The sequence below is a fragment of the Protopterus annectens genome, chromosome 9.part0 (assembly GCF_019279795.1).
Source record: "Protopterus annectens isolate FY-2018-M chromosome 9.part0, PAN1.0, whole genome shotgun sequence".
Classification (NCBI taxonomy): domain Eukaryota; kingdom Metazoa; phylum Chordata; order Ceratodontiformes; family Protopteridae; genus Protopterus; species Protopterus annectens.
This window is the reverse complement of record NC_056743.1, coordinates 1,273,316,333-1,273,340,160: the sequence shown is the minus strand read 5'-3', so window position 1 is coordinate 1,273,340,160 and position 23,828 is coordinate 1,273,316,333. Positions and strand designations below refer to the sequence as shown.

Genomic DNA, 23,828 nt, shown 5'->3' with positions numbered 1-23,828 from the left:
TGGTGGCTGCCACAACAACCATGGCATCCACTTGGATAACTTTGGTTAAGTGTAATCTGTCTGTTGGGGCACTGAGCATCTTATCTCCCCATTTAGGTATGGGCTCTACAGTGTCCAATTCCTTCCAAGCACAGGTAGATACTAAGTCAATAAGTGGATCAATGGGGTGGGGCGGGGGGTGACAACCAGGATGTAGATGAGCCAGTGCTGAAAGCCTTCAAAAGCACCATCTCCTCTGGGTTAGGGTTTTAGGAAGATTGTCCACCTTTCTGATGGAGGATCTCTAAGAGGTCTGCAAAGGAGACATAGTCAGGTGAAGATCTAGGGGACCCCTCCCCTTCCTCGAAGTCAGTGTCAGTAGTGACAGATTCTTAGAGGAAATCCAAGTGTCTCCTTTTGCACTTCTTCCTAGGGATCTCCTCAGTAGGGTGCTCTGGGGAAGTATCAGAAGAAATCTGGGGTTCCACAGTTGGAAAGGGTTGGAAGCTTTCCTGGACTGGCTGTCCCAGCAGTAGATGTGAGGTCTCAGTCACAGATCCCATGGAGGTGATGACTGGATCCAGCGGTGGGAGAACTGGGAGTCCGCTAGTGTGGGAGAGGAGCCTCTCCACCACCTTGAAGGCAGATGGTTTGAGAGGATCCGAGAGTCATCCTTCCGGAGCTGAACTGTCAAACACTGAGGCTCAGAGGGGAAGGAACAGCTCCTAAAACATCAGAGTCTAAGAATGCCCCCGGACTCTATGTCTAAGCTTTGGCTCGGGAATATGCTGGGTTCCAACACTGTTGGAGATGAGCGTGTCAGGAAGGTAGTTGGACTAGAAGTAATGACTACTACCAGATCAGATGTTCTCAGGGTCATCAGATTCGACAACTCCAAAGCAGGAGGTCAGATCAGAGACAGACCTATAGGGCAGAAGAGAGAATGTCTGCTCACAGATCCGAAGGGGTTGGAGCTGGCAAAACCCCCATATGGATCTGTGTCTTAAGAAATTACCTCAGTCTATCTAATTCATGTTCTGACAATCTCCGGGAAAACCTGACAGATGAGGATGCTGAAGGTGGTCTGGACTCCCTCTTGGGAAAGGCCTGCTTGACAAGAGACCTCTATGCCGATACACCCAGCTCTGAAGTGACTGGGGGAGCACAGGTGGGCTGAAGCAGGAGAGACTAGTAATGCCAGATCTGAAGTTCTCAGATCACAAGTTTCTGGAGCTTTTTTTGGTGGCTCAGAGGAGGACCTCCCAGGGAAACACCTTCTATGCTCAATGGCCTCCTTATGTTTCTTGATGGGGGTTTGATCCCCTGAAGTAGACGGCACAGTAGGAGCAGAAGTAGGAATCAAACCCTTTAGGATGACTTTGTCCTTACAGTCCTCTAGTGCTCATTGGTTAAAGCCTTCACAGACTCCACAAGAACTGTCTAGGTGTGCTGGACCTAGGCAGTAAACATACACCCTGTGGGCATCAGATAAGGGAATCCTGGGCCCACAGGAAGTGCATTTCTTAAAACCCAAAGGTTTATCAGACTTCTCAGCCATGATAAACCAAACACCAGGCAACCAGAACTAGCAATTATAGAAAGAAAGGAAGAAGGAAGCGACCATATGGCAGAACACACAGAAAGAAAACTAGCTAGAGCCATTTTATTTATTTATTTTTTTATATAATTTTTTGAGCTATGGGGGGAAAAGGGAGGAGAAGGTAGCAGGAAACAAGGTAAAACATGGCTCAAGACAGACAAAGTTTTTGATCAAAAAACTTTAAAGAACATGTAGAGCAATGGAACCTCAATGCTTTTCAGACAAGCGGCAAATGAGAGCTGTTGTGTTCATGGGGAATGAGGCATTAGAAAATTGAGTGGAGGAGCTCAAGCTTCAGATCCTAAGGTTGTAAAGTGGCCAAGTTGGATCCGAAACAATCAGGGTGAGGAATGAAAAAAAATGACATCATCAGGCATCATCAGATACATAAATGACAGTATCCTATCATAAGTATAGAGTTTGGAAGAAGACAAGGCAATATCCATCTGGAGGCAGGCAATATCAGTCTGGAGGCAGACAAAATGTTGAAAGGGGATGCATTTCCAGTTTTGTGGAAGACAGGAGTGATAGCTGTAATTTTAAAAGACAACAGCAACCAGAAAGAAGTTATCAGACAATCACGTTCCTTAACCTGACTGCAAGGTCATAGTGACTATACTTAGTGGCAGGTGACTGTACTTGCTGCAAAGCTAGCTATGTTTCTGCCTGTTCTGGTAGATTTGGATCAATGTGGGTTTATTACTCGAAGGAAAACTTTCCATAATATAATTAGAACACTGACAATTATTCAGGACACTAACGAAAAAGTAATAGAAGTAGCAGCCCTTACATCACTCAATGCCAAAAAGGCATGCAATAGAGTAGACTGGCAGCTTCTGTTCACTGTACTTGAATGAAATGGATTCTCAAGGGAATTCGTAAGTCTCCTTAGCAATCATTAAAAGGGCATGTACCCAAGTGAAGATGAAAGGTGCCCGTTCCTAATTTTTTTCATTAAGGAGCATTAGACAGGGGTGCTCACTCTAAGTCTCATAAATAGTTTGGACATGCAAGGTCATCAGTTAGGTAACAAACCTGTCAATAGTACAGTTGCAAGTAAACTTACCATAACAACAGATGTTTGAATTATCACTACTGCAGTAGCCTAAGCTATATGGGTTATATTTTACATAGGATATAACAGCTGGCAAGCATACAAACCTTCAGGGTACCTCTCACACATCCAAACTAAATCAGTCAGCTCGAGCTGAGCTGACTGAAAGACAGATTTTGGTGCCAAGTCCTTCACAGCTTTCAAGCCAATTGAGAGAGTGAGGCTGAGCCCCGAAAGGCCAGTGCTAGGAACAAAAAACAAATCTCCACACCCTGGCATAAAAATATAGAACAAAAAATAAAGAGAATGGAGGGAGGAGCAGCTACAGCAGCAGCGATCATTCAAACATCTACTGTTATAGTGAGTTTACTTACACAACTGTCTTATGCTCTTCATACGGATCACTGCTGCAGTAGCCAAAACCATTATGGTAAATTACCACAGCTTAAAACTACTGGAAGGTGAAAACAGAGAAGGGTCCAGGATTCCCTGGAGAATGGCCCTACCAAAGCTTGACCTTGACCTGGAAAAGGAATCTACGCACTTTGTAAAAATAAGCACAGAAGACCAAGTTGCTGTTTCTAGAATACTTTGAGTCTGTTTTCCAAAAAGCCATAGATGAAGCCAAGGCCCTGGTACATGAGCCTTTACCCTGCCTGGTACAGCTTTGTTGTGGTGAGAAAAAAAAAAAGGTAACAGCTAGAGACAACCATTTGGAAATGGTCTGTTTTGACACCGGTTGTTGTCCCTTCTTACTTTCACAAAAAAATGAACAACTGACCAGATGTTCTGAAAGATTTAGTTCTGTCAAGATAGTGCTGGAGTTGTCTTTGTACATCCACGGTATGAAGTATGCTTTCTCCCTCATTTCAGAATTCAGGGAAGAACACAGGCAGATTGACTACTTTAGGCATAAGAGGAGGATTTGTTCTCAATAAAATCCTGTATCTTTGAAAAATGAAATAAAGCTGACCCACCATAAGTGTTGTAACTCTGATACACTTCTTTCAGAGATCAGAGCAACCATCAAAACTGTTTACCATGTTAAGAACCTCAAGTCAGCCAGATCAGCCGATTCTAGTGAGCAACTGTTAGCTTCCCCAACACAAAATTAAAATTCCAAGGAGGAGCCACCGGTTTTCTTGGAAGTCTCTTATGTGATACCCCTTTCAAAAACATTTTGATATGGGAATGCTTTGAAAAAGGGTGATCCATGGGCAGATATGCTGAAATGGCCAACAGATGAACACTGATAAAGTAAGACAAGCCATAGGAAAGTAACTCTCAAATATTGTAAAACCAAATACTAGCCTTAAATGGGTGCCAGTTATGTTGTTAGCATCACCTAGAAAACCATTCCCATTTGCTAATATATGATTTTGTGGTAACAGGTTTTCTTGCCTCCATCAGTACCTGCTGCAAGTCCTCAGTAAACAGGTGCCTAAAAGGTATTAAGATCCTATCATTCAGGCATAGATGTTGTTTGGGGTCAGGATGTATCCAACACCCCTGTTCTTCACTAAGTAGATTCAGTCATTGAAGAAGTTTGTGGTAACTATCCCTGTCAATTCCAAAAGAAGGAAGTCATCACAAGTTGCTGGACCAGAAAGGAGTCACCAGAATGATCTGAATATTGAGAAGAAATTCCCCAATAAGCACCCTGATCACTGAAAAGGGTGAAGACCCCCTGATCTAGTTTTCATTCAAGAGGGTCTGCCTTTGTCCTGCTGAGTCACACAATTTTTCTGTGACAGAATGTAGGAAATCTGTACAGTGAGATTTTACTGTAAAGCCATACCTCATGCTTGTTTATGTACCACATTACTGTGGTACTGTCTAACAGACAGAAATGGTTCTAGGGACCAAATTACTTCTCAAATCCCAGAACGTTTATCTGAAAGGATAATGGATATTGGTGCTAGGACCAAAGAGACTTTGGATACCAATGTATCTTTTTCATGAGGAGTCTTGCCAAAAATATAATGAGAATCATAGATACCATGAAAATCCAGAATACTGAGGTATTTCCTCACAGCGACCAAAATCTGAGTAGAAACCCCCTATGAAAAAAAAAATACATACAGATCTACTTTTAACTGTGGAAGAAAAGCTCTTTGTACTATGGCGTCTAGCAGACATCCCAGTAACATAATCCTGTGTGATGGAATCCAAAAAAGACTTTTGAATGCTCTCTTGGAATCCCAGCCTGCATAGGAGAGATCTCACCCAAGTGAGAGATTCCTGACACTTTGAAAAAGACTTCCAAAATAAGAAAGTCATCTAAATATGGGAAAATGTAGATACCCTGCAGCATGCAATGTGCTATAATTGGAACTAAACCCTTAGTGCAAACTACTGGAACAGTGGATAGCTCAAAGGGTAAAGCAGACAACTGATAATGTGAGCCAGATCCATAAAGCCTTAAGAAATAGAAGAAGTTTGGATGGATAGGAATGTGATAAGCATCTTAAATCCAAGGATACCAAAAAACTCAAATGAGGAAATTGGAGTAACAGACGGTGATAGTGCTAAGTTCAAAATGCTTCCACATTTCACTACACAAACTGGTTTAGGAATCAAAGTTACAGAACTTGTCTATAGGCATTTTCTTTCTCTGGCACCAAAAACACTCTTGGGTGAAAAACAAAACCTTCCCCAATGAAAAGGAGAAGGAATGGTTTCTGTTACACTCCTCAAGAAGGCATATGCTGTAGAACAGGAGGGAGCAGAGGGGTTTGGTCTAGTGGATGTGAAAAAATTCCCTGGAAAAGATTAATTTCTTCCCAGTTCCATCTGTACACCTGCTGAAAAGGAGATTCAGAACCAATATGACTGAAACAATCTGTTGCCAAACAGAGAAATGGAGATACAGACTTTCTGGAAAGTATAAGGAACTGCTAGAGTTAGAGGGGGAGTCAAAGTCCCTTACATAGACATTCTGACTTACACTGTCTTTTTTTTTGAGGGGTGGGTCCTGCTTTTTATTTGGAACATCCCTGCCACTGTATTTTAAAACATCTCCTTACCAGCACTTTCATATATTTTGCTTCTTGACAAAACTGGATGAGGGAAAAACCCTTAAATAAAGGAGGAGAGCTAAAAAAAAAAAAAAAAAACAGAGATTTTTTTGTATCAGCTTACTTCTCTCATCACATTTTTTGATAAACGTCTGCAGCAGAGGGGCCCAAAATTAAATTTCTATCTAAAAGGTAAATTTAAAATTTCATTTTTACATCAACTGGGAGATTTTAGGAATGCATCCAGACAAATTTCAACACACTACTAGTGGCAGCAGTCCAGGAGGCAGTATCTAGAGAGTCAAACAAGCTTTAAACAATAAGTGGTGACCAGAAACATAGAAAAACTAAATCACATAAAGCAGAACTTTTCCTCACTGGAGGGAGACGCAGATAAAACATTTCTCATACTTTCAATTAGTCATAATGAACTTTAACAGATGAGCCTGACAATTCAGAATTTAAAAAATTCACCATCCTTGTCAAAAGACGAAGGATTAGAGTTAACAAAATGCTAAACAGCAGCTGTATTAACAAGCTATAGCTGGTGGGTCAGGTCTGGGATGAGTATATAGAAAACTGACAGATCAAGGAACTTTGTGCATTTAATCTGCTTACTCTGGTGCAGCAGGCTTTCTATCAGGGGAACCACAGGCTGTGAGTGACAAACACATCATTAAGTGCTGGCAGCACTGAGGAGGTGAGAGGAGGTTCAGATAACTCCAGTTGTAACATTTCATAGTATTTTCTAAGGGACTGAGGTACCACAGTGTTTGCTCCCTGAAAAACATTGGTACATTCTGGAAAAAGACTTAAAAAGAGAATAATTGAAAGGGGAATTTAGAGAACATGCTCTCCTCTGATTCCGGATCAGAATTCTGAGGAGAAAAACCTGTATCTATCCAACCACACTCCTCTTCAGAAAAATCTTCTTAAATCTCTGCAGAAAAATAGTTACCAGAAACCACCTGATAAGAAGGGTTAATAGCCTGTACAAGATCCTGAGCTAAACTACTCATGTCCAGTAAAACTTTAGGAGGAGAAGATATATGTTTTTTCTGTTTCTTTTTGACAGGAAAATAAAGACAAACAAGATTTTTAATGGTATCAATGGCTTCCCCAGGGATAGGCACAACATTCTGGATAAGCAGTGCACCTTCCCTGCTCCTTTTCCCAACACCAGCAAGAGTGGTTCTCCCTTGTCCACTAAGTTGACCACAACAGCCATAGGGTATGTGGCTAACCCCAGGTCCATAGTGGCTGTATGGGCAACACCCGAAAAATCCACGGAAAAAGACAAGTGGTCTGAGGAACCAGTTTTGCCCGCAGCAGGGAATCACCCACCTTCATCGGAGTCAATTGCTTGCCTGCTATGGTGTCAAAAGCTGTTTACTAAACTTTTTTCTTCCTGTGGCAGGAAGGGGGACATTGACAGTGAGACTGGTAGTCTGTCCTATGGTCAAGACAAAAATTGTGCCTCTTTCCCATGGAAACCATGCAGCACATGTAGGTAAAATTTCAAAAGTAGTATAAAGTCACTTTTCACAACAAAAACACAGTAAAAAGCACTTTAACACACTTTAAATTTTTTTTTTGTGGCTGGTAAAGTTTATCCACACAAAAAATTGCTTCAGAATGTTGTAATCAACTTTTAAACTGAAACTCAAAAGTGCGCTCCCATTTAAAAATGACAGCAAGGTTGCATGATAGTTATTAAAAACACATTCCTAGCTTAAAAGGTACCTTCCCACACAGGAAAGTAACACATTAAACATTAAAAATAATATGTGGAAGGTTGTTCTGTTTTGGGGGAAAACCTTCATCTGCCCAGCAATGGAACAGCGCAAGTCAACAATTGATCTTCAAATACCCAGTTAGGAGCACTCTCTTCAGCGAAAGGAAAGCTCTGAAGGGCTTGAAGTTCATACTGGTCTTTTAGTTGGCTCAGCTTAAATTGACTATTTGGGTGTGAGGAAGGTGCCCTGAAGCTTAGGCAGCTGGCCAGCTAATATATCCTTGACAGAATATAACCCATATAGCTTAAGCTAATGCAGTAATAACCAATATGAAGATCATAATTCTTTACTCCAATAACATAATTTTAACTTTATCTAACCCTCAACACCCTTTGGTTTATAACTTACTTTGGGGGATCTGCCTGACTAAATGGATATAAATATAGGAGGAAAAAAATATCTAAGAAGATTATAATTATGAGCAAGTGAGATGGTCAGGGTTCATAGGGATCACACTGATGGTGGATATGGGATAGATCATGTACCAGAGGATTAAACTGAAAGCAATTTACTTAGGAGTCGTGGCAAGGTTCACTAAGATAAATACAGCAAAACTTGCAAACATGGAAGATGCTCAACCTGGATTAAAAGGTCCTGGCCCTAAAATGTCATGCTGCTCCACGTCCTCTACTTGGAACTGGCTTTTTGGTCCCCACCAACCCAGATAATGATGGCAAGGATAAAAAATCTTTGAGAGAGACTTCCTTTGGCAGGGAGGGAAAAAAGCAGGTGAAGTGGGAGAGGATATTTTTACCAAAAGAGGAAAGGGATTAGGGACTTTACTGAGTACTTAGCCACAAAACTAACATCCCTGTCACAATGTGACAGCCAAACATTATGATGCATTTTGGAAGTATATGGTAGCAAGCAGACATGCTTGAGGTGATCTGAGAATGACAGACCCAAGCTACTATATAAGCTCTTTTTCAATATGTTTCTGATTAGGTTAGAAAATTATTCTTGACGAAGTGGTTAAAAAGGTGGAGGCAGGATATACTGCCTGTAGGAGGAAGGCTTGAGGATAGAGGGCAATTATTGACAGCAAAATATTGGAGGTAATAAACTACAGAATTCACAACATTGTTAAACTTGTAAAAATAATAAAAAGTAGTTTGGTTGCAAGACAGCACACAACCAGCTGCAAATTGAATATTTAATAATTACTCCCAGTATTTAGCGCTTTCATCTCAGATAGTGTTAGTAGTGCAATATGCAAGAAAAAAAGTGTACATAATCCCCCACTACACCCATTGTTGGATACTTATGAAAAACTAATACTGGAAGATATAGGTTCATATGTAGGTACTAGGCTATCAGTCCAAGGGCCTACATAAGCCTAGACAGCAAGGTACCATAGCTTATGCCAGCCAAGAAAGTTATTTCCCTGTGCCACTGTCCAGCAGAGATGCAGAAGTGATCCCCGGGGTGTATTTCCTATTTCCCATCCACTCATCAAGGTTTTTCTTGAAGAGTGCTAATGAAGAACTTTGCTTGACATAGATGGGTAGCTTGTTCCAGAGTATAGGAAGTCTCTGGGACAGGAATCTATCCCTCCAGCGTGTCCTGTTTATTATGGTGACAAGGTTTAGGTCCCTAGAGCGTGTAGCTTGGAGGGATTGGGATTTCTTTAGGTGCAGCATGTCCAACAGCTCTGGGTTTGACATAGCTTTATATGTTGGGCAGAGATCACCTCGGAGTAGGCGATATGCTATGGAGTAAAGCTGGAGTTTTTTGAGGCGGTCAGTGTAGGGCATTTGTTTGAGGCCAGTAATCCTCTTTGTGAGGTACTTCAGTGGCCTTTCCAGCTGCTGCAGATGTCTTGTGAGGTACATTCCAAAAGGGGTGTTGTACTCTATAATGGGTCTAATGAGTGATGAGTAGAGGGGAACAATGACCTCTTTTTTCCTGGATGAAAACCCTTTTATGATGAGGTGTGCCACATAGAAGGACTTCCTGACTACTGTGGCGATGTGACTATCAAAGGAGAGACTACTGTCTACCCGGGTCCCAAGGTCTCTTATCACACATTCAGTATTAAGTAGATTGCTGCCTATGTGGCTGTTCATGGGTACAGAGTTTTTACCAAAGGGGATGACACTGCACTTTTTGGCATTGAGCTTGAGGCCATGGCTCTGACACCAGGCATCTGTCTCAGTGAGGCCCTTCTGTAGGATGTCCACATTATTTGGGGACTTGACTATGGCTCCTAGTTTGCAGTCATCTGCGAACTTCGTCAGCCAGAGGCCTTCTGTGTTAGCCTGTACTTCAGAGAAGTAGATACCAAACAGAAGAGGTCCCAGGACGGAACTCTGTGGCACTCCACTTGTCACTGCCTCGAGGTCAGATTTGGAGTCTGCAACTTTTACAGTGTGAGTTCTGTCAGTGAGCCAGTTGGCAACCCATGTTGTGACGTAGGGATTTATACCTAGTTTAGTGAGTTTAGTTATAATTCCAGAATGGGGGATGGTGTTGAAAGCCTTGGCGAGGTCAAGATAGGCTGTGTGAACCACCTTACCCTCATCCACGGCTTTGGTGACTGCCTCAAAGAAGTCAATCAGGTTCAGGAGGCATGATCTGCCTTTCACAAACCCGAAATGGGTGGAATCCAGAGTTTGGAGGTTACCAATGTCTTTGTTTATGAGTTCCATGATGATACGTTCCATGGCCTTGCAGACTAGGCTCGTCAGGCTAATAGGTTGATAGTTCCTGGGATCAGTGGTGGCTCCCCCTTTGTGGAGTGGGATAACTGTTGCTGTGCGCCATTCAGTGGGCACAAAGCCTGATGTGAGGCTATTATTGAACATGGTGCTTAAGTGGGGAGCCAGTTCGTTCTGATGTTTGTGTAAAACGCAGCCTGGGATGTTGTCCGGTCCCATGGATACTGTGTTTTTGGCTTTAGAGAGTGCAGCCTTTACCTGTGTAGTTGTGATTACAGGAACTTGGCATTCTTCCTGTATAGATATGGGCCCTTTAGGGGGTGAGATGGGGGTAAAGTTAGCACTAAACCGATCTGCCAGGATGTTGGCAATATCAGTTGGTTCTGTAATTTTCATGCCTTTGTGCTGTAACTCAGAGCAGATCTGGGTGTTGTCTATATTCTTCACATAGCTATAGAATGCTTTGTGGTTGTCCTTGGATTTAGTGGTGATTTTGTTTTCGTAGCTAGCTTTGGAGGATCTTATAAGGGATCTCAGCTTTTTACTAAGGCTGACCAGGGAGCTCCTCCACTCATGGGATTTTACTCTCTTTTGCAACAGTTTCTTCCTTCTGTTGTACAGTTTGTTTATGGCAGGGGACCACCAGCTTGGCTTCCTTTTTTTGGAGGATAGCATCTTGGTTCTGTTTGGGATAGCACGATCCATGCACTAGTGTAAGTGCTTATAGAGTGCATTTGTGTAGGATTCAGCAGTTGTAACTGTACTGTCCATCTGCATGGGTGTCATGAAGTTCACCACTTCTGTTTTAAGAAGCATGAAGTTGGCTTTGGAGAAATGCTTTACTGTGGTAAACATACATACATGATATACATTTGAATAAAAGGGATATTCCTTGGAATCTTACTAAACAAGAACATGATTTATTATTAGATTTAAGGAAAGATAAATCTATTCACATAATGACCTCAGATAAGGGTGGGGGCATAGTTTTATATAAATCAATGGACTACTCTAATATAATGCAAAATATTTTATTTGATGCATCCATTTATGTAGGTGTGTCTAAAATCAGATTAATATATCATATACACGTATAGATTCATATTTAGAGGAATATTTAATGGATAAGAGAATAGACCGTGAGTCTAATATAATGCAAAATATTTTATCTGATGCATCCATTTACGTAGGTGTCTAAAAATCAGATTAATATATCATATACACGTATAGATTCATATTTAGAGGAATATTTAATGGATAAGAGAATAGACCGTGAGTTACATAATTTTTTACATAAAAAAGATCCAGTCATTCCTATTTTTTTTGGGATTTCCAAGATCCATAAAAATGTATTAATGCCACCTTTTAGACCCATAGTAGCAGCTAGTGGTTCAAAAACCCACCCATTGCCAGTATTTGTGGATACTTCAGTGCAACATATTATGAGTAAAGTACAACATCTCGTGAAGGATTCATGGGAGTTCTTGGGGCTTTTAAAACAAGAATTATGGAATAGGGATTTAATCTTTTTAACAGTTGATGTAAAAGACCTCTTCACTGTTATACCTAAAGAGGAGGGTAGTACTTTACTCGAGGCAACATTATTTGGTTTTTCAGATCTTACACATGAACAGGTTACTCTGATAAGTGAGATTATGAATTTAATACTTAAAAATAATTTCCTTTATTTCGAATGAGAATATTACCAACAAATCCAGGGTGCCCCCATATATGCAAACCTGGTTCTCCTGGGATGGGAGACCAAGTATGTAATAGGTGGCCCTTTCTGGATAGGATAAAAAGATATGTAAGATTTTTGGATGATATTTTTATCCTGTGGGATGGGCCAGAGAAAGAAATAGAGAAGTTTATGGTATATATGAACCAAACAAAAGATTTCCTTGAATTTATTTATAATTACAATCGAAAAGGAATTATTTGGATACATATATTTCTCATGATAAAAGTGGATTTAAATCAGTGATTTATAGGAAGGATACTTTCTTTAATGGATATTTGCATTTCCAAAGTAATAATTCGTTAGCACAAAAAAAGTATCATCAAAGGGCAAGCTGTTAGAATAGCCCGTATGACTTCACACCTGGAAGATGTGAAAGTAGAGTTTGATAAAATATCATTCATGTTCCAGGAAAGAGGGTGCCCCCAGGCTGTAATAACATAAGTTTTGGATGAGGTCTATGCAAAGTGGGGTGTTGTATATAAACCATTATTGGGTGAAGGATTGGTCACTAGTAAGGCTATGAGCTCTGGTCATAAAAAGGAGGTTACATATGAAAAGGCATGTGTGCTACAATATAATCATCTTTCAGATGAAATTAAGGGAGCACTTACAGCTAATTGGAATATCTTTAGGACAAACCATGATATCCTAAATAGGGTGGATAGAACACCAAGATTTGTAAATAGTACAGGACCTAATTTCAAATAGTTATTTGAGAATAAGGTAGATTCCATAGATATGACATCTGTAGGCACACACACCCTTGTGGAATGTGTAGTCAATGCCCATATATTAATAAAGAAAAATAATTTCCTTGTACTGCGTAGTCAGGTGTTATTCCAGAAAGGGAATTGTTTGACAAGTAGAATAGTATATTTGGCAATATGTTCATCATGCCAACAATTTTATGTTAGCAAAACAGAACGTCATTTGAAGAATAGGATATACGAGCATTTAAATATCAAAAATAAAAAAGTTTATAATGCTTTGTATAGACATGCTCAAGTTTGCCAACATTTTGATAAATTTAGATTTGGTATTCCAGAAATAGTCAAAATACAACCCAGAGGGCATGACTGGAAAAACAAGCTGAAAAAGAAGGAAACTGAATGGCAGGTATAAGTTGGCTGCCATATTTCCACCAGGCTTAAATGATTTGATTTCTATTGCACCCTTATTACATGAAAGGGCTGGTCAAATATAATGTATTTTAAATCAGAGTATGTTCAGTGGGATATACATTTATGCTGGTAATATTATGATGTATACATATTATAGTATAATATTATTTTTAAGTAAAAGTAAGGTAACAATTTTAGGAAGAAATGTGATTTTTGTAATGGTGTCTTTAAATATTGATTACTGTTGTCATGTGACTTGTATTTTTAATTGACAAGGTTATTTAAATGCTTTTGACTTTTGTATGAATGTATTCTGATGAAGTTTCACTTGATAATAGATGAAAGTGCTAAATACTGGGTGTAATTATTAAACATTCAATTTGCAGCTGGTTGTGCACCGTCTTCTAACCAACTGCTTTTTATTATTTTTACAAATATTGGAGGTAGTTAGGCTTACAAATAAAGTACTGAGGTGAACTGATAAGGGTTTTGCATCCAGGAAGAAAGAGGTCATTGTCTCCCTCTACTCTTATATATATGGGTTGGGTTTGGGAGGGTGGCCTAATGGTTAAGGTGTTTGCCTTACAAACACAAGGTGCATGGTTTGAATCTCACAAGGGATAATTGGCTAGGCTTAAAATGGCTCACAAGGGCAGTTAGCTTAGTACTAATCTATGAACCTTCCCTCATTAGGCCAATCATCGAGTACAATGCCCCATTTGGCATGTACCTCACTAGACATCTGCAACAACTGGAGAGGTCGCAAAAGTACCTCACAAAGAAGATCCTAGGTCTTACACACTTGTCCTGTATGGACAGACTCAAAAAACTCCAACTATTCTCTGTCTCATATTGTCTACTTAGAGGCGATCTCTGCTTGACATACAAAGTCATGTCTGATCCAGCTTGGTTAGAAATGCTACATCCAAAGAAATCCCAATCCCTCCACATCACACACTCCAGTGACCTCAACCTCATTACCACAATCAACAGAACATGCTGGAGGGACAGGTTCATAACCCAGAGACTGCCCTTGCTACGGAAGACTTCCCAAACCTTGATGAGTGAATGGGAAATAGAAAATTCACCCCGGGGATCACTTCAGTGGCACTATTTGACAGAGGCACTAGGAACTAAGGTCAGGTGGCATGATGCCAGGGTAATCCTATGGGCTAGGTTTGTAAAGGCTACAATGCCATTAGCCTAGTACACACCTATGAACCCATGATAGAGGAGGGAAAGGTATTGAAATGGAAACTGGTATCTTCCTAATACAATTCTGAGGGGGTGGGGGGCATTCCTACATTATTAGGTGATCCAAAAGGAGACAACTAGTTTATCATGGGCAACAGTGCCACAGGATAGATGCGGCCCACTATTAATATGGTTAATAACACAAAGACAAGAAGGTAGAGGGATGCACTCTCTAGATTACACAGGCTGCTGAGAGAAGAGAAAAAGGAAGCTGTCCCTGGATCAAGACAGGAATGGGCAAGAATATTAGAAATGGACTGAATACAAATTGCAGGCATAAAGTCTGTTCTATGTCCAGAATGGCTATACAAACAAGGAAACTCAGGATTATTTTTACATGGAAATGCTACCAATATTATTCCTATACTCCAGCCAGGTTAAATAGGATGTTTCCAGGGTTGTAAACAATGTCTGATGGAAGACAGAGGCAACTGGAAACATTATGAGGATGCCAGGTATTGGCTAATTAGAAGACATATTTAGTTATAACAATATGAAATTTGATTAATAATGCTTAGGGCCTCATGGAGGTGAACATTGCTAGGCTTGGAACCAAGAGAACAGAGGGGGAACAGTCTACAACAGTGACTTTCAACCTTTTTCATCTCATGGCACACAAACTAATTATAAAACTCTTGTGGTACACCTTCTTCTTCTTTCAGCTTTTCCCGGTTAGGGGTCGCCACAGCAGATCACCTGTCTGCTCATGATTGCCAGTGGAATTTTACAGTGTTGAGTTGCCAGGCCGGCTCCCAACTTTCCACAGAAGGCAGACACACACACACACACACACACACACACACACACACACACACACACACATACACACACACACACACACTCATGCCTAGGGCCAATTTAGAGTGTCCAGCCCACCTACAGCATGTCTTTCGGTCGTGGGAGGAAACCGGAGCACCCGGAGGAAACCCATGTGACCACAGGGAGGGCATGCAGACTCTGCACAGAAGGCACCCCGGCCAAGGATCAAACCAGAGTACCTCTTGCTGTGAGGTGGCAACACTAACCACTGCACCACAGTGGCCGCTCTCTTGTGGCACACCAAATTGCTGATCTGACAAAAAAAAAATAGGTATAACTTTGATTGATTTAAAAGAATCTCTCTCTTTTTACTTGCATTTAATATTTAATGAGCTATCTGAGCTTGGCATTGTTTTAGAAAAAAAAAAACTCTTTCCAGTAAAAACTGTGGTAATTAACATATATTTTCTGAAATAAAACAGGTCATTAAGTCTAACTGCAACATTTACCAGTACTTAATACAATGTACCACATGTTCACAAAAAATACAATTTTAGTTGGAAAGGAGCAGAACTTTGGGCCAAAATTAGGGACACCCCTAAAATTAGATAAAGTTGACATAAGGAGTAAACACCAACTACACAGGTATGGTTAGTCTCAAGAATTCAGGGACAAATCAACAGTATCAAAGCAAATCCAGAAATAAACCAGGAGCACTTTAAAATACTAGTATTATTAACTTGAAACATTAACATAATAGGAGAAAGTGCAATATATACATTTTTGAAGTAAAACTTCTATAACCTGAATTACTATCATTACTTATGTGTAAATCACCTATCCTCCAAAAGTCCTCAATTTTAGAAGGGACTATGACAGAGAAACAGCACTAATATACAAGTCAAAATCATGAACAGTATAGATATGGTGTAAACCCCGAATGCGCATACCTCCCGACTACCACACAAGAAGCTGTTTGGGAAAAGTGTCAAAAGCTTGACTAGTCCATAAGCATGTTTATAAGTTACTGTAATCCTTCTGTTGGAACCACATGGTGCAACAGTAGGTACATACATTCATTATTAAACAGCACTGAAATGGAAAACTTATTGGTCTGCACCACTAAGCTAGGTTTGTTTCACAAATTCCAAAGAAAAGAAAAAAAAAGGACAGTGGAATCATCGATTTACACAAACTGTGTTCTCAAAGAAACAGACTCAGATTTTGTTTTGCCACCGATATACAATTATAAAAAGTGGTGGTGCTGCGGCAGCGTTGTTGCCTCACAGTAAAGACGTTGTCCTGTTTCATTCTCAGCTAAAGCGTCTTCTGTGTGGAGACATGCGTGAATGGGCGTGCCTTCGTTGAAGGTTGTGCATCAGGGCTGGCAACTTGGCATGTAAAAATCTACTGCCAATCATTAGCGGACCGGAGTTCCGCTGTGGTGACCCCTAACCGGGAAAAGCCAAAAGACAAAACAACATACAATTATAAAAAAGGGAGACTTATTGTTGTAGCATAAGGCCTTAGGAGAGATTCTCTGTCTTTGAACAAAAATATGAACAAAATCCAACTGAAGAGCATAAGGGGGTTTTGTATACATTTTAAAGTACACTGGCTAATGTACAACTTCATACAAGCCATATATTTTGTAAAAAACTGTTTAAGAAAGCATAAGGAAGAGATGCAAAATAGACAGTGCACAGGCAGCTGCATGGGGCTAGCTGCAGCCCTCAGATGAACTCCCTACACATGGTCACTTTCTGACAGTATCTCTGTGCTCCTAAGAACTAATTTTGAGGAAGTACACAGCATAAACAGTTCTGACCTATGCCTGAAGAACTACAGTTGCAAGCACCAGTTTTAACAGCTCTGACCAACATGGGAATTTGCAATCAATTACCAACCTAACGTAGAAGTTAAATATTGAAGACAAATGTGAGAGGATCGGTTGGAGTGCATGTAGTTTTATCTATTCCCAACAGGTGACAAAAAGTAAGCGACCAGCATCAGTTCACTGAAAAACTCAGACTTCTACATATGGTAGAAAAAAAAAATCAAAAATTATGTTAAACCAATTTGTACTTTACTGCTTGTGTGACTCATGCTCATATTCACTGTAATGTAAGAGTACTGTTGACTCCTCAAGAACCCTTCACAGTGGTGGATCCAAGAATTTGCAAAAGAGGGGTGCAGTCTGGTCAGCTGAGTACCAGGGTGGGACTGGGAAAGTGGGACAATGGGTTTGGTGGTTGTGGAAAGATCACTTTAATAAGCTCTGACAGCACGTGTGGAAAGACAGCAGTATACATTCAGTTGCACATGAAGTTGCTGTGGATGTGGCAGTAGAAACAAGTATTTCCTGTCTAGCACGCAGTACATGTATAGATAGTACAAATACTTTCAATGCTTGCCTGAAAGAAATGGTGGGTTACCTATATCAAGCCACAGATCCTTCCATGGCATATGCACTGTTACGAACTTGGAAAGAATCCCACTGAAGGTGAAAATAGCCATGGAGAAATTTTTAAATATTTTTTTTAAAAAATAAATAATGCTTTATGTGGAAACAACAAAGTTCAGTTAAGTTTAAGTATCACAGTAAGTAAGGAAGTAGATGTCATGTAAAAAAATAAAATCACAAAAAAACCTCAGTTTAGTCACAAGCAGTGTATAAAAATATTTTAACCACTGTAGCATTTTAGAAAGGATTGTAAGTCAAAAGCAATTTTATTCTTATACAATATATAATATGAACAACAAGCTCAGATAATTGCATAAATTAGTAAAAGTTTCATTTAAATGATGTACAAAATAACTAAAAACTCATAAAACTTTCCTAAGCAGACCATAATGTTTTTAGATAGTTTACTGTTCTTGCAGTGGTTTTAAGCACAATTAATTTTCTTTTAGAAGTCTTTGAATAACAAAAGCCCTACTGTACCTTGTCTGTCCTTTCAACAAGTTCTAGAGTGGGTGTGGGAAGGGGAGGCAATGCCTGTCTCCAGGAGTTCAGAAATGTCAATATTGGCTGTCTTCTTTCTCAAGCCAAAGTCCACTGAAAGGAGACAAAAGGAAAGGAAGAAGTGTATTTTAAGAAAGAAAGAGAGCGATAAAGACAGAAAAGAAAGGAACACGTGTCTTTCAAGGGAAAGTTCGAGAGAGAAAGACAGAAAGGAAAGCAACAAGAATATTTATAGTGACAAAGACAGAAACAAAGTGCATCTGGAGAAAATGGCAAGTCTTGTAAATACGATTACTACAAGATTAAATTATTGTTTCTCAGTTAGGAGCTTGGGAAATTGTATGTATAACACTGGTTAGAAATACAGGAGTGTAAGCTAGGCATGGTAGAAGAAAGAAACGGATCTGTTTGTTTGTTAGCTTACGTTTAAGGGACTGCACAATGGCAGTCCACCATTACCATAAATTATGCAGTTGATTTTCCTACATTTGGGGAAATCATAGGAGTCAACCCAACTGAAAAATACAATTTAAGAGTCTCATCCTGGAGAAACCACCTTCTTGAGCATGCTATTCCCCCTGGAGGCAAGTATAACTTTGGTTACTGAGAACGTAACAATTCTGTATGTGGTTATCGGCAAAACTAGGTTTGAGAAAGGAAAGGAAAGAAAGAAGCCTATTTGAGGATAGAAGGACAGAAAGGAAAGGAAAGAAGAAGCATGTTTTGAAAGAGAAAGATAGAAAGGAAAAGAAGCATGTTTTGAGAGAAAGTTTGAGAGAGAAATTTGGAAAGGAAGAAGCATGTTTCAAGAGAAAAAGACAGAAAAGAAGTGCATTTGTAAAAAAAAAGTAAATGTTGTAAATAGGATTAAATGATTGGCCGTTTCAGAGTTAGGAGCTTGGGGAACCTTATATATAACATTGGTTAGAAATACAAGCTTGAGAGTTAAAAGCATGGTAGAACAAAAGAAACAGATCTTTGTTTGTTTGTTGGATTAAGTTTGTTTGTTTGTTGGATTAAGTTTAGAGGACTGCATGAACGCGGTCCCCCACTATCATAACGTATGCAGTTGAGTTTCCCACATATGGGGAAATCACAGGGGTCTAACCCAATAGAAAATTACAATGGAAGAGCTTCATCCTGGGAAAACCACCCTCTTGATTGTGGTATTTTCCCTGCCATTTAAGTATGCCTTTGGTTACTGACAACCTGGCACTGGTGTATGTGGTTAGTGACAAACCTGAGTTTGAGAAAAGAAAGGAAAGAAAAGGAAGAATCCTGTTTTGAGAGGAGAAAGATGGAAGCAAAAGGAAGAACTATGTTTCAAGACAGAAAGTTTGAGAGAGAAAAATGGAAAGGAAAGGAAGAAGTGTGTTTCAAGTGAGCAAGACAGAAAAGAAATACTTCTGGAGAAAAAGGTAAGTTTGTAAATAAGAGTAATACAAGAGTAAATGATTGGCTGTTTCTGAGTTAGAGACTTGGGGAATGGGATGTACAACATTGGTTAGAAATACAGGCTTGTGAGCTAGGCATGGTAAACAAAAGAACCAGATCTGTTTTAAATGCAGTCCCACACTACTATAAATTATGCAGTTGAGATACCCACATTTGGGGAAATCACAGGGGTCTACCCAACAGAAAAGTACAATGGAAGAGCCTCATCCTGGGGAAACGACCTTCTTGATCATGGTATTCCAACTGCCAGGTATAAAAGATGGAAAGAAAGAAAGAAAGAAGCAGGTTTCAAACGAGAAGGTTTGAGAAAAACACTGAAAGGAAAGAAAGAATTATTTAGAGGGACTGACAAATGCTAAAGTATTGCAGAATAAGAGGGAATCTCACAGAACAAGAAGAGGATCAACTTCAGAACTCTAAACAGAAAATAAGGAATTCCTCAATAATATGCAAGAGCTTAAAAAGATTGCTGCTAAGCAACTGTTTTTTGATAACTCTAGAGCACAAAAACTTTTAATACAATGACTTGGGCAACAGAAGTAGAAAGGGCTGTCACCAAGCTTAAGGAGCCTATAACAAGGGAGGTAACAAGAGATCCTGTAGAAGTATTAGAAATATTTCGGAAATGTTATGAAAGTCTGTATAAAGTGGAGAAATATGGAAATCAAGAAAAAATAAAAATGGAAATGTTTATGGAAGAGATAAATATGCCAAGGTTAGAGTTAGATGAGGCTCAATTACTAACAGTTAGGATAGGTGGAGATGAGATAAAAATGGTGATGTATAACCAATCTACAGGAAAGTCCCCAGGAACATATGGCATTCCTGTGGAAGTTTGGAAGCTGAGATGGGAAATAAACTGATAAAGACCTGGAAGGTTTTGTTTAACAGTATTTTAAGAGGAGAAGTACCAACATCCTGGAAGAAAGCAGTGATAGCTGTAATACCTAAAGAGGGCAAAGACCCATCAGATCCAGCTTCATACAGGCCCATTTCAACACTAAACCATAATTACAAAGTGTTTATGTCTATAATGGCTAAAGGAATGGCAAAAATTATGCCAAAATTGATAGATATGGTTCAATATGGTTTTGTGGAGGGGAGGCAAATATTTGACAACATTAACAGAACATTATTGATCCAGAGTTACGCAGAATGTAAGAAAATACCAATGTTGTTGGTGGGTCTTGATGCAGAGAAAGCATTTGACAGAGTAAACTGGGACTTTATCAGCAGGGCAATGGAAGCAATTGCATTTTCTGATAAAATTATAAGTCTGATTAGGAGGCTATATGAGGGATTGGAGGTGAAAATTAAAGAGGGTGGGGTCCTCTCTGGATTTCTGCTTGAGCAGAGAAACAAGGCAGGGGTGTCCTCTTTCCCCTTTGTTATTTGCATTATGTTTAGAACCACTGACAAAGAAAATAAAGAGACTCGGGAATTCAAAAATATTCAAGGGTATAATTTGTATGGTAGTCAAGAAAATCTGCTTTATTTGCAGATTATATTATTTTACATCTGACAAAACTAGAAAGGGACATTATAGTGTTGTGCAACATTCTGAGAGGGTTTCAGATCTTTCAGGATACAAAATTAATGAAGCTAAAACAAAGGCAATAGCAGTAAATTATGTGGCCATACTCAAATTGGTTCAGCAATATCCATACTTATGGGGACATGATAAAATGAAGCATTTAGGAGACTGGGTAAAAAATGATTCCGGTGTGGCAGCCAAGGATATGTGGGAAGAGACTAAACAAAAGATAATACAAAAACTGAGAATGTGGAAGCTCTGTTATGTGGACATGGATAGTAAGATATAAGCAGTTAAGATGTTTTTAGTTGCTTTAGTCTTACACAGGTCAGGCATATTTTTTATCAACAAGAGGAGAAATTGTGGATAGCAATTATTAAAGAGCTGAAGGACTTTATATGGAAGAGGAAGACTGCAGGAGTCAAGTGAGATAAGATGATTCTTCCACTAGAACAGGTCAGATTGGGATTACCCAATCTGAAGGGGTATTTCAGAGCTACACAGTTAAGGCTTCTATACATAGCACAAGCAGAAAACTATAATTCAAGGTGGAAAGGAATGATGATGAAACGGGGGGGAATCTCAAGAAATAAGGAGATTGGGATTTTTTGATGCAGACCTTTAAGGAGAATAAGAAATAATCATACAGAATATTATATTCATAAAGTAGCAGAAAGTATTCTAAGAACTAAGCCAACACAGGAATGCAGAAAGGAGATTATGCCAATATGGATTGCTTCAATTAGGGATATAGACAATCGGCAAGAGGGGTCTGGAATTTATTGGGGAAAACTGGCAAAGGAACCAAGGTATTGGGAGTGAATAACTAGAGAGGGAAAGATGATAGAATGGGAAGTTGCCAAGAATTTATTTGGACTGCAGGTTAGAAATTGCCTTCCCTATCAAAGATTGATATCAAAGTATAGGCAAAGAGAAAGAAATAGGGGGTCCTAAACAAAAGACCAGCACTGGTAGAGTTTTTAGTAGAATCTAGAACAGAAACTGCCCTTAAAAAGGGAATAACTAATAGAACATAAATATTGCAGGATAACTATAAGAATCAATCAGTGGAGGTTAGAAAGGATTGGGAAGAGAGATTAGATAATCAATTCACAAAGAAACAACGGGAGGCTATATGTATGTCTCCCAAATACACAACAAAATCTAAAAGATTTAGGATTTTTGCTTGGAAATGTTTACATCGATATTTCATACCACAAGCAGACTCCAAAGAATTTTTCCTGAGGTACACAGCAAATGTTGGAGCTGTGACAGGGAAGAAAGAAGTAATTGAGAACATTTTCTGGGAGTGCAATGAGTTGGCAGACTTTAATGATTCCCTGCAGGCTGCACTATCAGAGATGCTGGATGGACAGATTGGTGTGATGAGGGAGAAGAGTTTTCTGAGCTATGATACAGAATCAAAACTGCCTAAACTTGGTAAGGCCTTGCAGAGTCTAATTATGGCGGCTGCCAAAATGAAAATTGCTAGAAAATGGAAATCAAAATCTAAACCAATTGTACTAGAAGTAGTGAATATAGTAACACAGATAAAACAACTCAAAGTGAGATCTTTAGAAAAGGGTAGGAGTAAATTACATAGGAAAAATGGGAATTGTGGGAACAATACATACAGGGAGGAATAAGGTTTAAAATAAGGCAGGTCTTAAATGATATATGTAATGTTTGACTGAAAATGATTGGTAGATTATAAATGATGTATAATGTTTACATCTGGGAGTGTGACAGTATTGTTTGTGATATAAAGTGCTTGCAACTAGGATTGTGTTGGTCTGTTTTTTTTTCATTTATATAAATGTATGAATGAGTATGTCGTTAAGTGATGGTTTAATAAAGATGTTTTTTGTGTAAAAGAAGAAAATGCAGGAATTGAATAGTTTATGTAATGTTTAGGGTGTATGATATATAACAATATATGTGAAATATAATGTTTGTAAGTGTGAATTTAATACAATTTGATTACTTTTATATAAATGTAAATTTGTCTATGCCACAAGTAATAATTCAACAAAGGTGTTTAAAAAAGCTGCTAAAGTTCCTGAAATGCTACACATCAGATTAGCAAAGCAAATGACTGGAAACAGCACCACTCAAACTTTTCTGTAAGCATACACATCTGATTTCCCATTCCTTAAGCCAGTGATTTTATGAAAATGTGTGCCTTATTTTGCAATTAGTTGCCAATGACACCAAGTTTGAACTTATGAGAAAATACAACCCTGACAGCTGTTAAAACAAACTGAAAATACACAATGGAATAAACACTATAGTAAAAAAAAAAAAAATCACTCCTGACGGAAAACATAATTCCTCCACAAAGTATTTAAAGTAGTATCCATTTTAAAATGAATATTAAGAAAACATAACAACAGTGTGTTTGTCAAAAGTCATGGTGACAGTAAAGTTCATTAGACACCGAGAGCTGTTCCTAAAATTACACGTCACCCCTTCACTATCGCTGCCAGGGATTGTTAAATGTATGAGTGGTCTTGGCTGCAGTGGATCACCCAAGCAAACTGAAATGCTCTTAAGGAATAAAAAAAAACGCAGTAGTGTAGTCACCATCCCTTAAATGCAGTCATTTTTCTGCAGGTAACAAAACCCTTGTTACAACTTAGCATTTCTACACTTACTGAAGAATGCAGCACAGATATGGGTACATCTGAATCACTGAATAACAACTCTCAACTTCTTTGCTCAAGAATTCTGATCAAAGGCAAAAAAATAGGGGAGAAAACAGGGGTCCAAAATTAAGGGCATTTTTTTTTTTAAATTTACTTAAAACGTTAAAAGAACACCAATTCTGCACAGAGTTGCATTTTCTGAACTAATGAATGTATGATTCTCTAATGTCTGGCATTACCGACTCCTGTAA

General features: G+C 39.1%; 3 non-coding genes across 3 annotated transcripts; all 3 read right to left on the bottom strand.

Moving 5' to 3' along the window:
• Positions 1-18,370: 18,370 nt before the first annotated feature.
• LOC122812403 lies at positions 18,371-18,535 on the bottom strand. The gene has a single exon (XR_006366415.1). It is a non-coding gene; the product is annotated as a U1 spliceosomal RNA (small nuclear RNA).
• A 431-nt stretch (positions 18,536-18,966) lies between these two features.
• LOC122812398 lies at positions 18,967-19,133 on the bottom strand. Its single transcript, XR_006366411.1, has one exon. It is a non-coding gene; the product is annotated as a U1 spliceosomal RNA (small nuclear RNA).
• Positions 19,134-19,489: 356 nt separating this feature from the next.
• LOC122812405 lies at positions 19,490-19,656 on the bottom strand. Its single transcript, XR_006366417.1, has one exon. It is a non-coding gene; the product is annotated as a U1 spliceosomal RNA (small nuclear RNA).
• Positions 19,657-23,828: the final 4,172 nt, after the last annotated feature.